Here is a 21,266-nt window from a genome sequence, read left to right on the forward strand (position 1 = left end):
GAGTTAAAACCCAAAACCATTTATGAGTTAAATTCATTGAATCCAACGGGTAAGATCTAATTTGATCAAATTCAACGGTAAAAAAAAATATATCTAAATGTCCAAATTTAAATTTAACGGCTAAAGTAATTAATTAATTTTTTTTATCTTATGTGTTTCATATTCTTTTGTAGTGTTCTACGAGTTTCATGGTACTGGTTTAGTAATTTTTTAATATTTATCTAAATTTAAATATTTTAAGTTATAATGTTAATAAAATTAAATTAGGATAATCTATTTAAGACCTTTCACTTACAAGTGAGTGAATACCACTAGATTGTTGTACTTAATGACAAGTTGATTCTAATTATGTTTGGTCCCAAATTTACACCATCGGCCTAAGTAATTGAGGCCGTCGGATGATTAGAGATTTTTCTTGACATTACTATTGTTTTTTTTTTTATCATAGTAATTATCTTGAAAATATCCATAAAGTGTACAAAATTGTGATACGCATAAAGCTTCGTGCAGAAGAGGTTATGTGAAATGCCGTGCAACATTAGAGTCCTATCTTGCATGCGAACCACAAGGAACAATAGCACAAGGATGCAATTAATATTGGATGATCAGTATGTGGATATGCCATTTAGAGTAATCAAACGATGTGATGGGATCAGTTGGTTTTGCAGATAATGCAAAACTATCAACCATGATATTTTAATTACCATGCATGCATGGATAAAGCTTGTGAAGAGATGGTGGGATAAGTAGCACCATTGAATATCCTTGGCACAATCTAGTCACACAGATTGCATCGGGTTGCTACAAATCATCTCGACCATTTTGAACGATGGTGATGACGTAATTAGATTGGATCTTTGAAAATGAAGGTCATGATAAAGATGGTGATGACATAATCCCATTTTGGGAGATGGGATTAAGCTTTGATTGATGTGATAAGGCCTAAGGCGTGGACTTAGGTGCATAAAAGATAAAGTCTTAAGAGTTTCATTTATTGTGATTATGTATGGGATAGGTGCGTGGTCAGCAGCAACAATTAAAGATTTGGAGTCACAGTGCAATTGGGATTGTTTTCCATGACTTAGGTATGCATGTCTCTATAAATACTAAGCGGCAGGAAACATTAAAAGGCCCCCTCCAATTCAACACACAAACTACCATGTGCAAACTCTCGCTCTACATGAAACCTCTCAACAACCTTGAGATTTTTTAATTTTCTTTTTCGCCGACACATCTTCAATTTGGATAAACAACACTGTGAAGGTAATCGGCGAACATCTTCAGTTTGGATATAAAACACTGTCGCCGTAGAATAAGCCGACCACGAAGCACCTTTAGTTTGGGTAAATAACACTGCGTTAAGGCCGACTGGTTATCTATCCAAGTCTCGGTCGAGAAGGGTTTTCGAATCCTTATTGGCAGAGGTCATCTCACGAACCTTCTCGGCGAAGTGAGGTGTTACGAATCACCAGACTCGGTGCATTGAACGCTGAGTTATTTTATGATTAGATACTCACAAGTTGGATTTAGAGTTCGGCATTCTGACGACCAAACCACATTTACGATTAAAACATACATCTGCTTTGAATACTTATGTCCATATAGTCTGGTGTCGATTCGACGTGCTTATACTCTTACAAATATAATCATCGTGACCGAATCTGACGCTGATGATTTGTGAACTTCGTAGAACTAGCAGCCTTGTCTTTAGGCTCTAGAACCTGAAGGCCGAGACGTGTTCCTTCCTCGGCTGTAGTAGCGAGATTCAGAAGTCAGCACCGCACCCAAAACAACATTAACAAATTTTACTCACCGGCCGAGCTCGGCCGACGAGTTGGCATGCACCGCATACAACCAAATGACGTAGTTAGCTTATTAGTTACTCTGCCTACGCGCCACGTAGGCTTGGTAGTTTTTAAGGTCAACAAATTATTAAAAGAATAAAAATACAAGAGTTGATCTTTTGGCATGTATATATCAGTTGCCACATTAGATAGCTTAAAGATTTTGTTCAAATAAGTTGGTTTTCGAGATTATGTCTTTGGATTATATTTTGTAGACTAAAGACGTGATGATAGATAATTGCATACCGTTTATAATAATTTAAATTATTATCAACTGTCACATCATATGGTCTATTAAATATAAATTAACTTCGTATATCCAAGACGTTGTATGACTTTAATTGAACTTTAGAGTTAATAAAGTCTTAAATCATAAGATCCTCTTGTAGTGTTCAGCAACCATCCCTCCCACGAGAAATTGAGAAATTTTTAAGTGTGACGGGAACGCAAGTGGTACACCACGTGTTTTAAGAGGAATGGTGGAAATTTTTATTTTTTAGTTATTAACTTTTTAGTACACATATCTCATCATTTGTATAGTGACACGTGATGTACCCAAAATAAACCCTAATAAACCAAATAACCAAATTAAAGAAGCATAAACCAATCCTAATAAATTCCCATTAGTTTTTATATACCCAAAATACCCCTAGAAACAAACAAAAATCTCGAATCTGCCTTACTCAATTCACACTAGCAGCCACTTCAGCATGGCGTTTGGAGCTACTCCCGGCCTTCTTCTTGCTCGTCACTTTCTTGTTATTCTACGATCCACATCCCAAAATATTTTTTCAATTTCTCAATAACCCACCCGACAATGCCACTCTCGTTCCCATCCTTCTGCACGGACGGTGGCGTTTTGGGCACCTCGACTTTCAAGTTCTCGGCTAAACCCTCCAAACAAGCCCCGTTGCTTCGAAAACCCTCAAACAATTGTGGGTACAACAACTTCACCGACTTCCTGAATTTCTTCCTAACCTTCCTCGCCAAACCAGCACCGTTCGCATGACCCTCATTGTAGTAACCCACTGCCACGCGCCCGTTCGCGTACGCGACGCACACTCTCAGTATCACATTTGCTCTTTGCCGAAGGTGTTTGCTGACTAATGCCTCGAAATTTTTGGGCGGCCTTCGCAGCAGCTAGTGCGTTGTTTTGTGAGTCAACACGAACTTGTCCTCGTCGTACTCTCGCGCCACCTTTGCCCAGCGAATGTAGGTGCCGGGGCCCGTGCCCATGCCGGGTTCATTGAAATAGGGCCACTCGTTGAGCATGAGGCCCTAGATCGATACCAGGACCTGGATGATTGTCAACTGAGACGGATCCCACTTCTCCCGCTTCTTGTTATGCTAGGTGTTGAGTAGGCTCAGGCAGACAAACCCACTATCATAGAGATTTGGGTTGACCCTGTTCCCGAAAGAGTGGTAATAGACATGTGGAGGGTGGGTCGAGTAATTTGACGGGAATGCGATGTTGAATAAGAAAAGCGCATCGTGGTAGGGAATGCCAGCGACGCCGACGATAATGGCTCGAAGGAGGTCGATGCGGGTTTCGTAGATACGCACGTAGATGAAGTCCGGAAGGTGCTTCTCGAGAATCTTCCACTCCTGCATTATTTTATGGTGGACCTTGTTACCGAAGCAAACTCCTCCGCCGCTTTTTCAGACGACGTTGAAATGGTGGTCTGAGATGACGTCGAATTGCTTGAACCCGTTGGGCTCTCCTCCGGTGCCCGCCATTGTTTTCTTTCGAGGGCTTTTTGGTTATTGGAAGGACTGTGGGACTCTAAGACCATCTCCAATGGTGATCTAAAACCTAAAAATATTTAGCCTATAAAATTTAGGTTTTAGCCTAGAAACAATTTTTCTGCTCTAACCCTTTTGGCCTAAAATTTTAGCCCGAGATTATCAAAGAATGAATTAAGGCTATTTTAAAAAAAAATAACTTTAAAAAAAAAATTATGTAGACTATCCTAAATTAATTATATGAACATTTTAACCTAAAAATATTTAAATTTTGATAAATTTAGAAAAATCTCTAAATCAATACATGAAAATCATGATAAACCACATAAACTTAATACAAACGACATTTAATAAACCACATAAACTTAATACAAATGACAATTAATAAACCACATAAACTTAAAAAAAAAAAAGACAATTAATAAACCACATAAACTTAATACAATCGAAAACTCATAAACTTAATAATGATATCCACCATCTTGACTTGGTGATGGACTTGGGTGATAGTCTTGAGATGAATCATCATCTTGAAATATACTTCTTATGGCATTCCTTTGTAAAATGTCATTTTGCTTACCACATAAGTATTTCTTCCTCTATAGAGCGTATTTGTCGAGGTCCTCCATCATCAAATTAATTTCGAACCTTTCTTGCTCCTTATCCCCTTGTTCCTTCATGGCCAAATGCATTTGGGCCGAATCTTCTTACCGAGAGATATGATTTTCATTCATTCTTACCATTTCGCTAGCAAATTGTGCACGTATCGAATCTTGGGATTTCCCTTTTCTCTTTGATTCCTTTTGCTTATCTCTACCTGGGGGCCTTGCAAAAGAAGAAGTTGGGGTCATTTGTTCGACACCTTCATTATCAGCAAAATTCACACCTTCATTGACATCATTTGGGGGTGAGGCTTCACTATGAAATAATCTTCCACATTGTTGGTCTGCATCGGTTCCCCACCTCAGACAATCCTTGAGGATGTTCCAAGCATGATGCAACTTAAAAGCTTGATTTTTTGGTGTAGTTCTTATCTTGTAAATTGCCATTGCTTTGTCACCCTATGCAACAAATACATAAAAACAATTAGTTGCAAAATACTATTATGTACATGACAACTAAAATATCAACAAAGAAACTTACAATTTCTGAGGCGCCCCTTCTACTAAGCATGTCAACCGTGGCTCTCTCCAAGCTTCCCTTCCACAAAGTGCACGCTTTGTTGATAATCTTCCACCGATTATAAACACCACAAACTTCCCTTCGACCGGCGTTGAAGTTTTCATGAAACTTATCAATGATTTTACCCTACAAAACCTTTCTATTTTGATTTGTGCTGATGACACCATCTTTGCTGATAAAGATAATACATGAAGTAAATTGATGGATAGTGTTTGTACCATACTTAGGGCCTCCGTATTTAGACCTCGTATAAAAACTAGAGGGACTCAAATGTAATTATGTAATAAATGAATGGGCAAATATGTAATAAGTGAGGAGCCCTTATTCTATAAAAGGACCCCTCACTCTCCTCATTAAGGGAGGCCAATTCTTAGGCCATGGGAAGAGCTCTCTCACCCTCAGAAGCTCTCACTCTCTCATCGTCTCACAAACAGAGAAATACAATATCAGTGTGGACATAGCCCAAACATTGGGGTGAACCACGATACATCTTGTGTTATTTACTTTCTTGCAGATTCACGGTCGGATTTATCTTGTTCCAAGACCCCTCCGATTTTGTGCATCAACATTTGGCGCCGTCTGTGGGAATCGATACGAAAAGTTATGTCGGTTTTCTTTCATTTTTCACCTCCGCCGTGAATTTGCAAAATCACAAAAACCCAAGAAACCAGTTTCATCTTTCTCTCTCACTCCCTCCACTTTCTCTATCTAAAAAAACCAGCGCATACAATTAGATCAAACCCATTTTTCTAATTTCGTATTTGGAAGAGTTGTTGATCTTCCCTGACAGTGTTCGATTTCTGCTGCTCATTTGATCCAACGCAGGAAATGAGCTGAAAGGAGCTTACTTTTTCTTATCTGCAACTGCATATTCATGAGGAATCTCGACGACTTCAGTCCGCCAAACCCTGAAGCGGACTTGACACCGATGGTGGACTTAGACTTAAGGCTGAACTCATTCCTGATAAACCTCGACAGCAAGTTGGACTTACCGATGCTGGAGACGCCGATTAGCATCACCTTGAAAAGTTGGGTCGCCTGGCTTTCTGCCTCTGGGCGTACGTTTTCCCCGCGTCTTCCGTCCTCGTTGAAGAAGCACATCAATTGGATCTAATGGGTGAATCAACCACAACCGCAATCGATGGCAACCAGCTGATCGCCAAGGCCTTTGCCTGGTTCGGCGTCGACCGCATGTTCGGAGTCGTGGGAATTCCCGTCACCTCGCTCGCGAACCACGCGATTTCGCTCGGAGTCTGGTTTATCACCTTCCATAACGAGCAGTCGGTGAGTTACGCTGCCTCTGCCTACGGGTATCTAACGGGTCGACCCAGAGTCCTCATCACGGTCTTGGGGCTTGGATGCGTCCACTGGCTCACGGGTCTTTCTAACACCATGGCCGATGCTTGACCCATGGTGATGATCTCTTGTTCGTGCGACCAGAAAAATTTCGGTCGTGGAGATTTTAAGGAGCTCGATCAGATCGCCGTCGTCGAACCTTTTTCCAAATTCTATGCCAAAGCTAAATCAATTAAAGAAATACCGGATTGCGTGTTTCAATCTCTTGCAAAAGCCGGTTTGGGTCGACCTAGATTCGTGACTCGCTCAAGCAGATGAGTAACATCCAGTTGCAAGAAACTGAGATTTGGCAACATCAGCTGCCTCGACCTATTTCTTGAGTTCCATCATCTTATGGAAATCATCCTCCACTTTGGCAATCCTATTTACAGTTGCATGGAAAATGTAGCCAACAAGCAATGCAATCACAAGGATCCCAATAGAAGTTGTAATGGCTAACCACGGCCAAGGTGGCTTCTATTTGAACCTGCACCGCATCTCATGCATGACAGTGAGGAGCCCTTATGTTTGACGCTATAATAATCGATGTTCTTTTCCAATACCTACTTTAGTACAGGGTGCACATGCATGACAGTTCAGAGATAGAAAGAGAGGAAAATGAAAATAAAAAGCAAAAGCAAATCTGATTTTGCTGTTCCTCAGGCTCGCAAACCATCCTTGGTTCGGTTTTTGGGAGAAAAGAAGAAAGCAAAAGCAAAGCAGAAAACGAAAGCAAAAGCAAAAGCAACGCACCAACGATCTGTAACTGTCGAAGCTTTTGTGTCGAAACCTTTGTTTTGAATGATGTAATTTATTTTTCTTATCTTTCGCAGACATCTGTATAATCAAAGGGTAATAAAAAAAAATGGCAAGCCCAAAATAATGGGCTGGAATGTTGTGTTTAGGGCCAAGGCCCATATGCCCAAAAGAGCCAGGCCCTATGGCTTCAAATTTATTCGGTGCCATGCCGCTATTATCACCAAGCAGGTGATCAAAAGTATGCCCAGTACTCTAAAATTATTCGGCATCCTGACGCTATTATCACCAACCAGGTGATCAAAAGTACGCCTAATACTCCAAAATTATTCAGCACCCTGCCGTTATTATCACCAACCAGGTGATCAAAAGTACGCCCAGTACTCCAAAATTATTCGGCACCCTGCCGTTATTATCACCAACCAGGTGATCAAAAGTACGCCCAATACTCCAAAATTATTCGGCAGCCTGCCACTATTATCACCAATTAGGTGATCAAAAGTACGTCCAGTACTCCAAAATTATACATGAGCATCACTCATGTCAATTATACATAAACATTCATGAGCATCACTCATGTCAATCATACATAAATATTCATGACCATCATTCAACATTCATGAGCATCACTCATGTCAACATTTATGAGCATCACTCATGTCAATCAACATAAACATTCATGAGCATCACTCATGTCAATCAGCTTAGAAAGCTTCATTTACAGAGCTCCAACTTCAAAAGCTTCATTTACAAAGCTCCAGCTTCAAAAGCTTCACTTGCAAAGCTTCACCTACAAAGCTTCAGTACAGGGTATACAAATACCGCATCCGAACAACCGCTATTTCGGCCCATACATGGATTCAATTTGAAGTCTCCAGCCAACAGTCTCTATTGACCGAAGACTTGGGGGACTACACTATGTACCATATATTGGGCCTCATAAAAAATACTTAGCGGACTTAGCCCATTATTTATGTATTGAGGAGCGATCCCTTATTTTATAAAAGGGACTCCCTCACTTTCATTAGAAAGTACCCATTATTCATGTACTGAGGAGCGGGCCCTTATTTTATAAAAAGGACTCCCTCACCATCATTAGAGAGCATCGCCGCCTGCTAAGCAACCGCCTCGCCGCGAGCATCAACTCTAGCCCATCATTTATGTATTGAGGAGCGAGCACTTATTCTATAAAAGGAACTCCCTCACCTTCAACACCACAAGCCGAGCCAACTAAGGCAACATAAGCCACAAGCAGAGTAGCCTCGCAACATGTGCTACTTCTCGTTGAGCATCATTTTAGATTGGGCACCACCGCATATCGAGTATCAGTTCAAGACGACATCTGGTCACTTCGGCCCACACATGGACTGAATTTCAAGTTTCCAGTCAAAATACTCTCTTGACTGAAGACTTAGGGGACTACTGTTTGTACCATACTTAAGGCCTCCGTATTTAGACCTCGTATAAATACTAGAGGGACTCAAATGTAATTATGTAATAAATGAAGGGGCAAATATGTATAAGTGAGGAGCCCTTATTCTATAAAAAGACCCTTCACTCTCCTAATTAAGAGAGGCCAATTCTTAGGCAATGGGAGGAGCTCTCTCACCCTCAGAAGCTTTCACCCTCTCATCCTCTCACAAACAGAGAAATACAATATCAGTGTGGACGTAGCCCAAACATTAGGGTGAACCACGATACATCTTGTGTTATTTACTTTCTTGCAGATTCACGGTCGGATTTACGTTATTCCAAGACCCCTCCGGTTTTGTGCATCAACAGATAGGATTGTGACACTTGTAATGAGATTAGAAAAGTTAGTTATGATAGTTGAGATGTGGAGGTGTGAAGATTCTTGTATATATACCCTTATGATGTAATAGCTTAGATGCTAAGAAAATAAATAACAAGATACAGTTTCTCTCTCTCTCTCTTAACTTCTTTCGAATCCTTTCTTTCTCTCTCTAGAATTTCTGCATTCAAGCATATCATTCTTCTTGATTAACATGGTATCAATCGCCATGATTGTCGCTGCATTTCTCGATCCGTGACTCGGCTTCCGCTCGTCGTCTTCTTCTTCAACTTCGTCTTCTCCGATCGTCTTCTGGTGATCGATGATCGCCTTCACTCAACTTCGATCGCATTGGCTTTCAAGATTTCTTCGTCTTCTTGGTGCTTCTTTTTTAAGTTTTCTAGGGTTTCAAGCGAGTGTTTTTCTTCCAAGATTCTCCACTACTTGCGGTTCATAGTTTGATTTATGCAAAAATGGTAACTGTTTCTCAACTTCAACTCACTCAATCACCCATAACTGCTGTAATCTCTACGATTTCTACGTCTGTTAATGTGAAACTTGATGATTCGAATTATCTCAATTGGCATTTTCAAATGCAATTATTGCTGGAAAGTAATGGTATCATGGGATTTGTTGATGGTTCAATCCCTTATCCTGCACGAATTGAGTCGAATTCTAGTGAATCTGGTCTCAATTCTACCAATTCATCATCCGTCATAGACTCCAATGCATATGTTGTTTGGAAATTGCATGATCGTGCACTAATGAAGCTCATTATTGCCACATTATCTCTGATTGCTGTGTCATGTGCTATTGGGAGCTCTAGTTCCAGGGAATTATGGACTAGACTTAAGGAACAATTCTCTACTATGTCAAAAACTAGTATCTTTCAGATGAAGTCTAATTTCCAAACAGTCAAGAAAGGGTCAGATTCTGTGACACAGTATTTGCAAAAAATTAAAGAAGCTCGTGACTATCTGTCAGCTGCTAGTGTGTTTCTTGATGATGAAGACATTATTATCTTGGCTCTCAATGGTTTGCCTCCAGAGTACAATACATTTCGTATTGTTGTGAGAGGTCGAGAAAATGTCATAACCATGAAAGAATTTAGGTCTCAGTTGCTTGCTGAAGAGGCAATTGTAGACAGTCACAACAATGGTCCATTTCTTTCTGCCATGATTGCCAATTCATCTCCAGCCATGTCTAAAGGGTCTAACCTTTCTGGTGGTGGTCAATCATATCATAATAATGGGGGTCAATTCTATGGAGGGATCAAATCTTTTACCAACAAGAACAAGGGCAAAAATAAATTTCATGCGGCACAAAGATACCATAATCCTCAGCCAATGTACCCTACACAAACACATGTATTACCCACACTTACTCCACATTTCCTTGGTCCTTCTCCAAATCAGTTTGGGAGCCCTTCTGCACCTCCATTGCAGACATGCCAATTATGTAATGCAAATGGACACACTGCACCATATTGCTTCAACAAATCTTCTGATCGACAACAATGTCAAATCTGTGGTAAATTCAATCATACTACATGGTATTGCTTTTACAATGAGAAATGGCTTTCTTATATGGAACCTCAGTTTGCTTCAAAGACAGGTGCTTCAATGCATGACTACTCCTATCATGGTCCTCAAGTGATGTCTCATTCTTAGTCACCTTCAATGCAAGCACTGAGCACTGTATTCCATCCATCTTCTCAACACTCATCACTGGGATCTGTAGCTTCTACATTTCAGTCACCACAAGTATGGCTGACAGATTCAGGAGCCACTAATCACATGACAGCTGATCTTCAAAACCTGTCTTTGGCTTCCCCTTATCCAAACAGTGAAGTTGTTCAAGCTACTAATGGTAAAGGTTTGCAAGTCTCTCACGTTGGCAGTTCTATCCTTACAACTCCTCTTCATCCTATCAAATTAAATTCCATCCTCTATCTTCTTAAACTGACACAAAATTTACTACCAGTTCATAAGATTTGTTTGGATAACAATTGCTGGCTTATTTTTTATGCATTTTGTTTCTGGATTCAGGACAAGGCCACGGGGATAATTCTATACAAAAGGCTATGCAGTAATGGACTTTATCCTATTCACTCACTCTCCACTTGAACTCCCATACCCCAGTCCTCTCAGTCTTCATCAGCTGATTATCTTGGTCAACTTGTTGGTTCCAGCCTATGGCATAATAGGTTAGGACATTCCTCAAACAATATAGTGTCATTGCTACTTAAACAAGCGAATATTACTTGTAATAAAGGCACAACTTCTGCTATGTGTTGAAGTTGTCTAGAGGGCAAGTTTACAAAGTTACCATTTCTTTCTTCTCATACTAAGTCTGCCATACCATTTGAAATTGTCCACAACGACCTTTAGGGTCCTGCACCATGTACATCGATTGATGGTTATAAATACTATGTTACCCTTATTGATGAATGCACTCGGTTTTGTTGGCTATTTCCCTTATCTCACAAGTCAGACTTTTATGATGTGTTTGTCACTTTCTGTGCATTTGTTTCCACTCAGTTTTCAACTTCTGTCAAAACCTTGCAGAATGATGGGGGAGGTGAATACATTAGTCATATGCTTTATACATTTCTTAAATCCAAGGGAATTGTGCATCATAAATCTTGTCCCTATACACCTGAACAAAATGGGTTGGCTGAGAGGAAATATGGACATATTATTGAAACTACTGTCACATTGTTATAGTATGCTAACCTTCCTTCTCAATTTTGGACCTTTGCTTGTCAAACAGCCATCTACTTGATTAATAGGATGCCTACCCCAGTATTACAAAACCAATCACCCTTTCAAGTCCTCTATGGAAGTCAACCAGTTATTAGTCACCTTAGGGTAATTGGATGTTCCTGTTATCCTTTACTTCGACCCTATAACTCTACCAAACTTCAAACTAGAACAACCAAGTGTGTTTTTCTTGGATATGCATCTAAATATAAGGGTTACATATGCTATGAAGTACAGAAAGGAAAATTCTTTGTCTCTAGGCATGTTGTTTTCGATGAAACTAAGTTTCCTTATCTCAACTTACTTAAACTAACAACACAATCTAGTCACCCATTTATCTTACCGTCACCATCACCATCATCTCATTGTCTTACACCAGTTCCAAATGCTAATAATATACTAGTCGTACCTATGTCTCATTATCCCTCTTATTCTCATACTTCTGATATCCCAACTCCAATTTAACCTTCCATCACCTGATGTCCCAACACATGTTGTTTCAACATCTGATGTCTCACTTTCACCCTTACCATCTCCTACTTTTCAGTCCATTACTGCAACAGTACATGATCCCATTCAGCTTCATGTGGATCCTGAATTTAGTCCCGATCATTTGCAAGTGGTATTACCTATTGAACCATTAAACATGCATCCCATGCAAACTCGAAGTAAAAGTGGTATTATCAAACACAAGGCATTCTTGAGTACTCTAGAGACATCTGGTGAGGTAGACATGTCTCTTACTGAGCCAGCCACCTATAAGACTGCTATGAAATATGTTGTGTGGATGAATGCTATGAAGGAGGAAATTGAGGCTCTTCATTCTCAGGGAACTTGGTCTTTTGTTCCTCTTCCATCTCAAAAGAACTTAGTGGGGTGTAAATGGGTGTTTAAGATCAAGAAGAATGTTGATGGTAGTGTTGCGAGGCACAAAGCTCGATTGGTTGCTAAGTGGTTTAGTCAAGAAGAAAGATTGAACTATGGAGAGACTTTCAGTCATGTTGTAAAGCTTACCACAGTGAGATTAGTTTTGGCATTAGCTGCTCAGTTTCACTGACCTTTAAGGCAACTCGACGTTAAAAATGCATGGTATATTACATGAGGAAGTCTATATGGCTCAACCACCTGGATTTAAAGATCCCAAGTATCCTCATCTAGTTTGTAAGCTTCATAAGTCCTTATATGGCTTAAAACAAGCACCACGGGCCTGGAATGAAAAATTCACAACTTTTCTTCCTTCTCTGGGGTTTCAGTCTACATATTCAGACTCCTCTTTCTTTGTGAAGTATGTTGGTTCTGATATTATGGTTCTCTTCCTCTATGTTGACGATATAATCTTAACTAGAAGTGCCACAGGTTCCATTCAACAGGTCATTGATTCTCTCCTTACTGAGTTTGAGATCAAAGATTTGGGACCACTCAATTATTTTTTGGGCATTCAAATATCTTACACACCTACTGGTTTGTTTCTATCACAAACTAAATACATTCAAGATCTACTTAACAAGACAGAAATGAGTGAGTGTAAACCCTGTGACATTCCATGCTTCCCTATAATCAGTTATTGAAGGATGATGGGGTTCCATTTCCAGATGCTTAGACATATCGCAGTATAGTTGGTGCGTTACAATATCTTACTTTTACTCGTCCAGATATTGCATTCGCAGTTCATCAAGTGTCTCAGTTCATGCAACAACCTATGCTTTCCCATTTTGTTGATGTTAAATGCATTTTGCATTATTTGAAAGGCACCATAACTTCTGGACTCACTTATGATGCTGGTGAAGTTTGTTTAAAAGCCTTTAGTGATGCAAATTGGGCAGGAGATCTTAATGATTGAAGGTCTACAATTGGCTTAGTTGTTTTCTTGGGCTCTAATCCAATATCATGGTCCTCTAAGAAACAACAAATTGTTTCTTAATCGTCTATAGAAACATAATATCAAGCTATGTCATCCACTGCAACTGAACTTGATTGGATTCAACAACTTATCCATTTTTTATAGGTTAAAATGGTTTCAGCTCCTATGCTTTTTTGTGACAATTTTTCAGCCATTGCTTTCTCTTTTAATTTAGTTCAACATCAAAAGACCAAGCACATTGAGGTTGATGTTCATTTCATTCGTGAACGGATTGCTCAAAAGTGCATGTTTGTGCAGTTTGTGTCTTCTCGGGAACAGTTCGTAGACATTCTCACAAAGGGGCTTAGTGCTCCTCTATTTAAAACTCACTGCAGCAATCTCATGCTTGGTGCCTCACCATGCATGAGTTTGAGGGGGGATGATAAAGATAATACATGAAGTAAATTGATGGATAGGATTGTGACACTTGTAATGAGATTAGAAAAGTTAGTTATGATAATTGAGATGTGGAGGTGTGAAGATTCTTGTGTATATACCCTTATGATGTAATAGCTTAGATGCTAAGAAAATAAATAACAAGATACAGTTTCTCTCTCTCTCTCAGCTTCTCTTGAATCCTCTCTTTCTCTCCCTAGAATTTCTGCATTCAAGCTTATCATTCTTCTTGATCAACATTCGCTAACAGAAATCCATGCCAAACATAAAGCAATATCTTCATCAAAGGTCCAATTACGACCTCTAACATGCTCTTTTGCCATCTTGAAAAATTTGGAAATGAGAAGAAATGGTAGAAAGAAAAATTGGAAGAATTGTAGGAGAAAAGTGAGTTTTGTGTGGATGTTTAACAAATACATAGGTATTTATAGAGTTTTTGGTTGAATTTTAAGTTAAATAATTTTTTAAATTTATTTTAGCCGTTGGATTTAAATTTGGACCGTTAGATCTTTTTTTTTTACCGTTAAATTTGATTATATTCGATCTAAACCGTTGAATTTAATAAATATATAAATATAAAACTAAAAAATAATAATTTGAACCTGGACCGTTGGATTAACCAATGGCCCATTTAAATGGAGTCATTGGATGAAGAAAAGTAGCCCAACAACTACTTGATGGTCTGACAAAGGGGGAACAACTCCACGTGGGTTGGTACAAAAATCTGAAAGAGCCTAGCATGTGCAGCACGTAGGCAAGTAGGGATTGGGCAGTGGGCTTCACAACCCTGGTTTCAGTCTCAGTTGGTAGGGTCCATTTTGCTTTATGGCCTAAAATTGGGCCGGTATTTGCCCTCAATTTGGGTTTTAGGTTATCTTTAGGTCATGGATTTGAGTGGATTTTTTTGTTTGGGGGGGGGGGAAGGGAAATTTTAGGTTTTAGCCCACCATTGAAGTTGGTCTAAGGGGGTGTAGTTAGATAAGGATTTAGAAGGATTTTAAATTTTTTTAAAAGACTTTAGAATCTTGGTGTAGTCAACTAGGATTTTACAAGATTTCAAAAGAATCCATTCAAATATAGGGGTAGTCAATTAAAGGATTTTAAAAGACTTTAGAATCCTGATGTAGTCAACTAGGATTTTAAAGGATTTTTATAGAGTCCATGAAAATCTATAGGTATTCAAAAATTTATAGATTTTGAAAGATTTCCTTCGATAAAAGATTTTGTAGGATTTGAGAAGGAATGATAAGCATAACAAAATCCTACCTCCACCCCTAGGATTTCTTTTCAACCTCTCACTTTCTTTCTCTCTTTCTCCACACTGTAACTCCAGCTTTCTTTCTCAATCTCTATTTTTTCCGAGAAACCCATCCTTCCTTCCTTCTGACGTCTCAGCCACCCACCCCATCCTCTAAATATACAATCAATATTCCATTGTATACAATTGTATACACAAGATAGCAAAGTTGATCATACCTTTGGAGATAGGACTGGAAGAAGGCGAGAGAGGGGGTGTGGATAATTGAAGGGTTTGAATTTCATTTGCTGATGGACTCCATTTTTCCTACCTTCGCAACATCCATTATTCTCTCTCGCATTTGCTGATGGACTCCTTCATTTTTCCTACCTTTGCAGCATCCATTCCTCTCCCTCTCTCTCGAATAAGAGGAATCACTTTTTAGAAAAATTCAAAAGCCGAAAGTGCTTTCATGAAGAGGACCATGGACATGGAGGATAGGGGTTAGTTGGGAAAACTGGGCATAGTTCTTCATTCACTTTCAAGTTTAATCTTATTTTTTATTAAAAATAAATTTTAAAATGGCAAGAGAGTCTCTCAAAATCTATTCAAATCTTTAATCAAAGTCCATAAGAATCCTTTTAAATCTTAATCAAAATCCATAAGAATCCTTAAAAATCCATTTGAAAGTTGTAAGGATTCTACAATCCTTTGAAATCTGTCACTTAAAAAAATCTTTTAAAATCCTGTGAAATCCAAATTGACTACACCCCCTAAATATTGGCTTGTTATATTAACACCCCATATATTGTTGAATACATCCCACATACTTAATACTTCCACAATTGCTTTTTCAATTAAAAATTATCTTAAAACACCCCACATAATTCTCCAAATACCCTCACACCCCATAATCTTAACATACACCTTACATTTTTTACATACACTCCACATTTTCTACATATGCTATACACATTTTCTACATATGCTATACACATTTTCTTTGAGTTCTTTAAGCAATCCTACTGTCACATCCCGGCTCGGGTCCACCACATCCCGGGCTCGTTCCACTATCGTAGCACGATATTGTTCGCTTTGGGCTTACCATTCCCTCACGGTTTTGTTTTTTTGGGAACTCACGAGCAACTTCCCAGTGGGTCACCCATCATGGGAGTGCTCTGGCCACTTTCTCGCTTAACTTCGGAGTTCCGACGAAACCTGAAGCTAGTGAGCTCCCAAAAGGCCTCGTGCTAGGTAGGGATGATAATATATATTTAAGGATCATTCCCCTGGGCGATGTGGGATATTACAATCCACCCTCCTTAGGGGTCCGACGTCCTTGTCGACACACTTCCGGCCAGGGATTCGCTCTGATACCATTTGTCGCATCCAGGCCCGAGTCCACCACATCCCGTGCCCGTTCTACCACCGTAGCACGATATTGTCCGATTTAGGCTTACCATTCCCTCACGATTTTGTTTTTTTGGGAACTCACGAGCAACTGCCCAGTGGGCCACCCATCATGGGAGTGCTCTGGCCACCTTCTCGCTTAACTTCGGAGTTCCGACGGAACCCGAAGCCAGTGAGCTCCCAAAAGGCCTCGTGCTAGGTAGGGATGATAATATACATTTAAGGATCACTCCCCTGGGCGATGTGGGATATTATACCTACACTGACGACAATTTCAAAAATACTTAGACAAGCATTAGCCTCTCCAGGGAACGCTCTGATTTATTGAGTGACTCAACATTTATCAACATGAACTCATTACAAAAGTTATACATTTTTATCAATTAGTATGCAACTAAATTCTGCAACATGAATTAGTTAGTAGCTAGTACCTATTGACAAGCTCAAAACCCTCTCTGAGCAACTGAGATGACCATCTCAGAGCCAACGAAGACCATTTCAATTAGTTAGTAGTTAGTACATATTGCAATTCCATACATTTCCAAAGTGTGGTTTCCAAAATTTAGACATATTTTCATTTATGTGGTCTTAAAATAATGGCTATCTCAAAGCCAAGGAAGACCATTTCAAAGTCAAGTAATGGCGATCCACTGAGGAGATGGAACATCTTAAAATGGCGACAAGAGAAGGGAACAGAAAACTATCACTTATAGCATTAATAACATAGGTATTTTGGGAAGCAAAAGTAGGCTTAAATAAATATCGATGTCGTTAAAATCACTGAAGTAATGAAATATGAAGTCTTACTTCATGTGAATCTTCTGAAACTTGATCTTGTGTTTCAATCAACGTGTTTGTAGTTTTATTGGTTAGAGTTTTGTCCTACAATGGAGGTGAGAGTGTTTTGAGAGTTGAATATGCTAAATAATACGTTAAAAGTAATTTGGGATGTATTTAGATTTTTTTAACTTATAAGGTTGAAATTGTCATTGCATAGTAGGGTACATAAGTCATTTAAATTAAATTTTAATGTGGGGTGTATTCAACATTATATGGGGTGCTACTAAGAAAAACCTATATATTTATTTGTGAGAGTATTAAAGTACATATAGACTTACAAGAAATTAATCGCTACTTACAATTGAAAATTACACTCTTATAATTTGGATAATTATCAAGAAGATTTAAATTAATTAATTTACAGCTAACGCCTCCCCAAAATAAACGAGTTTGATCGGACAAGTTTGAAAGAACAACAGCTGAAAATTACATTTTTATATTTCTTATATGGAAAATGAGTGGAGAGAATTCTCTAGAATCCCAACAAAGAAAAAGTTCTAAACCCCTAAACAGAGTCACACCCCTAATAAAATTCCAACCCTTGACTCCAAACACCACACGAAAAACTTCTAAAAGAATTCATACATAAAATTTAGATATAGATAATAGAGTCGATTTTTATTTGAAGTTTAACTTTAGGTAGCCCTGGATACGCACACAAATTTTAGTGGTGATTTTAAATTAGTCCTAACATTTTAAATATCTTCATAAAGTTTTTTTAAAAATAAACATTTATTAGGTTCACTAATGTTAAGTAAGGACATTGACAAATACTAAAGCGTGTTTTAACTCTCAAATCATCTATGGAGTTTTGAGGGCTGGTTTGGATGTGCTTTTAAAATGATTGAAAGCGCTTTTAAAGAAAATATTTTTGAATTCCAAAAGCACTTAAAATGCTTTCTGAAGGAAGCACTAGTTATGTGCTTCTTCCAGGAAACACTTTAAGTGCTTTTCCAGGATTTACTTGCATTTTTACTAAGGATTGGTTCCAAAAATATTTTCACCAAAAGCCCTTTCAATCATTTTAAAAGTACATCCAAATGAGTTCTGAATCTTCAAATTGACGCATTTTAGCTAAGCAAATTTACAGTTTAATTTGGCTAAATGGGTCGATTTGGTGGATTAGAGCTCCAAAAAGGGCGATCAGTGAAAACCATTCATTATCCACCTCATCATTTAATGTTAGTAACATCATCATTTAATGTTGATAAAATCCTCATTTAACGCCGATGACCTGTCAATTTTTCAAAACGTTGGGTAATTATTTGAAGGGGCTTTTAGATCTAGGTCCAAAAACATAGATGATTTTTAGGGGTGAGTCCAATTATCTAATTACATGTTTTTATTTCTTTTATACTCATTTTATATTTTAAAAAAATATTAAAAATCAATTAAAATCTTCTAATATTATGCATTTTTCAACTCCAAAAAATCTTATTAATATCTTACAACAAAAAAAACTAATATACTAACATAAATTATCTACAAAACATTCTACCTTAACTCAAGTAACAAATATATGAATATATATTATACCTGTAAGCGAGATATGAAACCTAACTAAAAGGTAGGAAAAAACATAATATACCTACAAGCAAGACATTAATGTGGGACACATTGATTATAAAAAAGAATATGTCATATAGTACATAAAAATAATTAACATGTGATATAGGTTGATTATAAAAATTAAAAATAAAATCTATAAATGCGGTTTAAAGCAGGACGAAGAACAAGAAATAACAAAAAATAAAAAGAAATAATCAAAGAGATAATTAGGAAGAAATTTGATTTCTATAATAAATCTTGTCATTGAATAGATAATTATTGATAATAAAATAATTAAATTTACGGAATTGGACTTATTTTAATAAATTGGACTATTCCTACTATTGGCTAAAAAAATTGGACTTATATCAAGTTTTCCCATAATTAAATTTACGGAATTGAACTTATTTTAATAAATTGGACTATTCCTACTATTGGCTAAAAAAATTGGACTCATATCAAGTTTTCCCATAATTAAATTTACGGAATTGAACTTATTTTAATAAATTGGACTATTCCTACTATTGGCTAAAAAAATTGGACTTATATCAAGTTTTCCCTTTTAACTTTATAAGCAAATTGGGAATGAAAAATAGAAACATTTATTAACACCACACGTAAAAGGAAATTTGTCATATTTTCTAAAGTTGGCTTTAATGAAGTGCGTGTAAATCAAATTTTCTAAAGTTAAAAAGAATGCTTAGCTACTTTGGCCTTTTTCTCACTGAATGAGGATCCTCTTTAGATTTTCTTTGTGAGGATTTCGAAGATCCTCCAATCACATATGTTCATCGTACATTATGTTGTCAGTTTTCGTCAGACACTGTTTATATATTTAATTTTAAATAAAAAGATTTATAATGATTTCTGACCGCACGATATACGATGAACGAATATGATTGGAGGATTCCCGAGATCCTCACAAAAAAGATCTGAAGAGAATCCTCATTCTTTTTCACTAACCTTTTACTGTGCTTTTATAAAACAATAAAAAGACTAGACAGATTAGTTTTGGAGTCCCGGTCAAGAGTTTGGACTCTCATGTAGGGAGGGCAATTATAATTTGGACGTAGATGATAGAAAATACCGTATATAACCAACTTAGCTAAACTTATATTGACAAAGCCTATTGTTTGATTGGGAGGATTGTAATTAATGGGACTAGCTAATTGACAAGTTTTTTCTTTTCATACCAAATATGACAAGATAAGGTTATTAGGTACAATTTGTTTCGAATGCAATTTATGCTTGGGCTAGTGATTTGCGCTTAGTGACATGCCTTGTTTCATATTTTTGCATATATTTGACAATTGCTTGAAGTATTTGCTTACGTTCTACATTACTCTTTAGATTTTGAATTGTGCAAGATCAAGAAATACCACTTGGACATGTAACAAAGTGAGAAAGAGTAAAAATCTAGACTAGAGTTATAATTGATGCAATCAAAACTATTCAAAAGCTTAATTGAAAGATAAGCATGGAAAAGAAAAAGAAAGATAAGTATACTAGAAGCAAATTTGGTGATAGCTAGTACTTAGGAGAATTAAGATGTATATAAACTGATATGGTACTTATGGTGGTGTAGTTAGGATTTCTAAATAATGGGGTTATAATATCAATAAAAAAACTTTATTTGGCCATTTCGTCGAGCACCTAGTAGGCAGGTGCCAATTCTTGCCAACATCATGTCTACAATTACTATTATTTGTAGAGGCTTGCACAAGGTAGATGCAGGATACTGCAGAGTAATGTTGAAAATTGTCAAGACTTGTCAACTAAAGTATTTCATCAAGCACATGGTGATCACAATAGAGTCGCACACAAGAAGAGATAAAATAAAGACAAATTGATAGAAGAAAATAAAAGAAGTAGGAGAATGAGATTATAATTTAGTTTGCCTTAGTTGTTTAAAGGGTCAAATACAATACATAAACAAATATACATAAAGTTTTTGAAGTTGTTGAAGTCAAAGACAATCAACGACCCCATACTAACTTCGCCACTAGATACTTGCATTCGAAGACGAGTTTTTTGCCGGCAGAGGAATATGATTTTGAGTTCCTAAAGTTTACTTACTTGTAAAAGTACAAAGTATAAATACATAGATGCCCGTAAATATAATATAAAATAGTTTTGAATTTATAAAAAAAAAATATAAGTTTAAGTTGACCATCTTCAATCCTGGGCTAAAAGCCAAATTACCCCCCAAATTACCCCCCCCCCAAACACTCTCCAACCCATGCTAAAATTTTAGGCTAAATGCCAAATGCTATTTCTGGGCCAAATACCCCCCAGCTTTCCCCCGGGCTAAATGCGAAATGTTTATCGGAATTTAAATTTTTTTAGATTAAAATGTTCATAAAATTAATTTACAATAATCTACATATTTATTTAAAAAAAAAAATTGATTTAAGAAAAAAATTTAGGCTAATTTCATTCTTTAATAATTCCGGGCTAAAATTTTAAGGTAGAAGGGTTGGAGCAGAAAAGATGTTTCTGGGCTAAAAGCTAAATTTTTCGG

The 21,266-nt window shown here is 37.5% G+C and overlaps 1 pseudogene; it reads right to left on the minus strand.

The window, feature by feature from the left end:
• Window positions 1-2,603: 2,603 nt before the first annotated feature.
• Window positions 2,604-3,581, minus strand: LOC126609100 (putative ubiquitin-conjugating enzyme E2 38; annotated as a pseudogene).
• Window positions 3,582-21,266: the final 17,685 nt, after the last annotated feature.

Source organism: Malus sylvestris, chromosome 16 (assembly GCF_916048215.2).
Source record: "Malus sylvestris chromosome 16, drMalSylv7.2, whole genome shotgun sequence".
NCBI classification, from domain to species: Eukaryota; Viridiplantae; Streptophyta; class Magnoliopsida; order Rosales; family Rosaceae; genus Malus; species Malus sylvestris.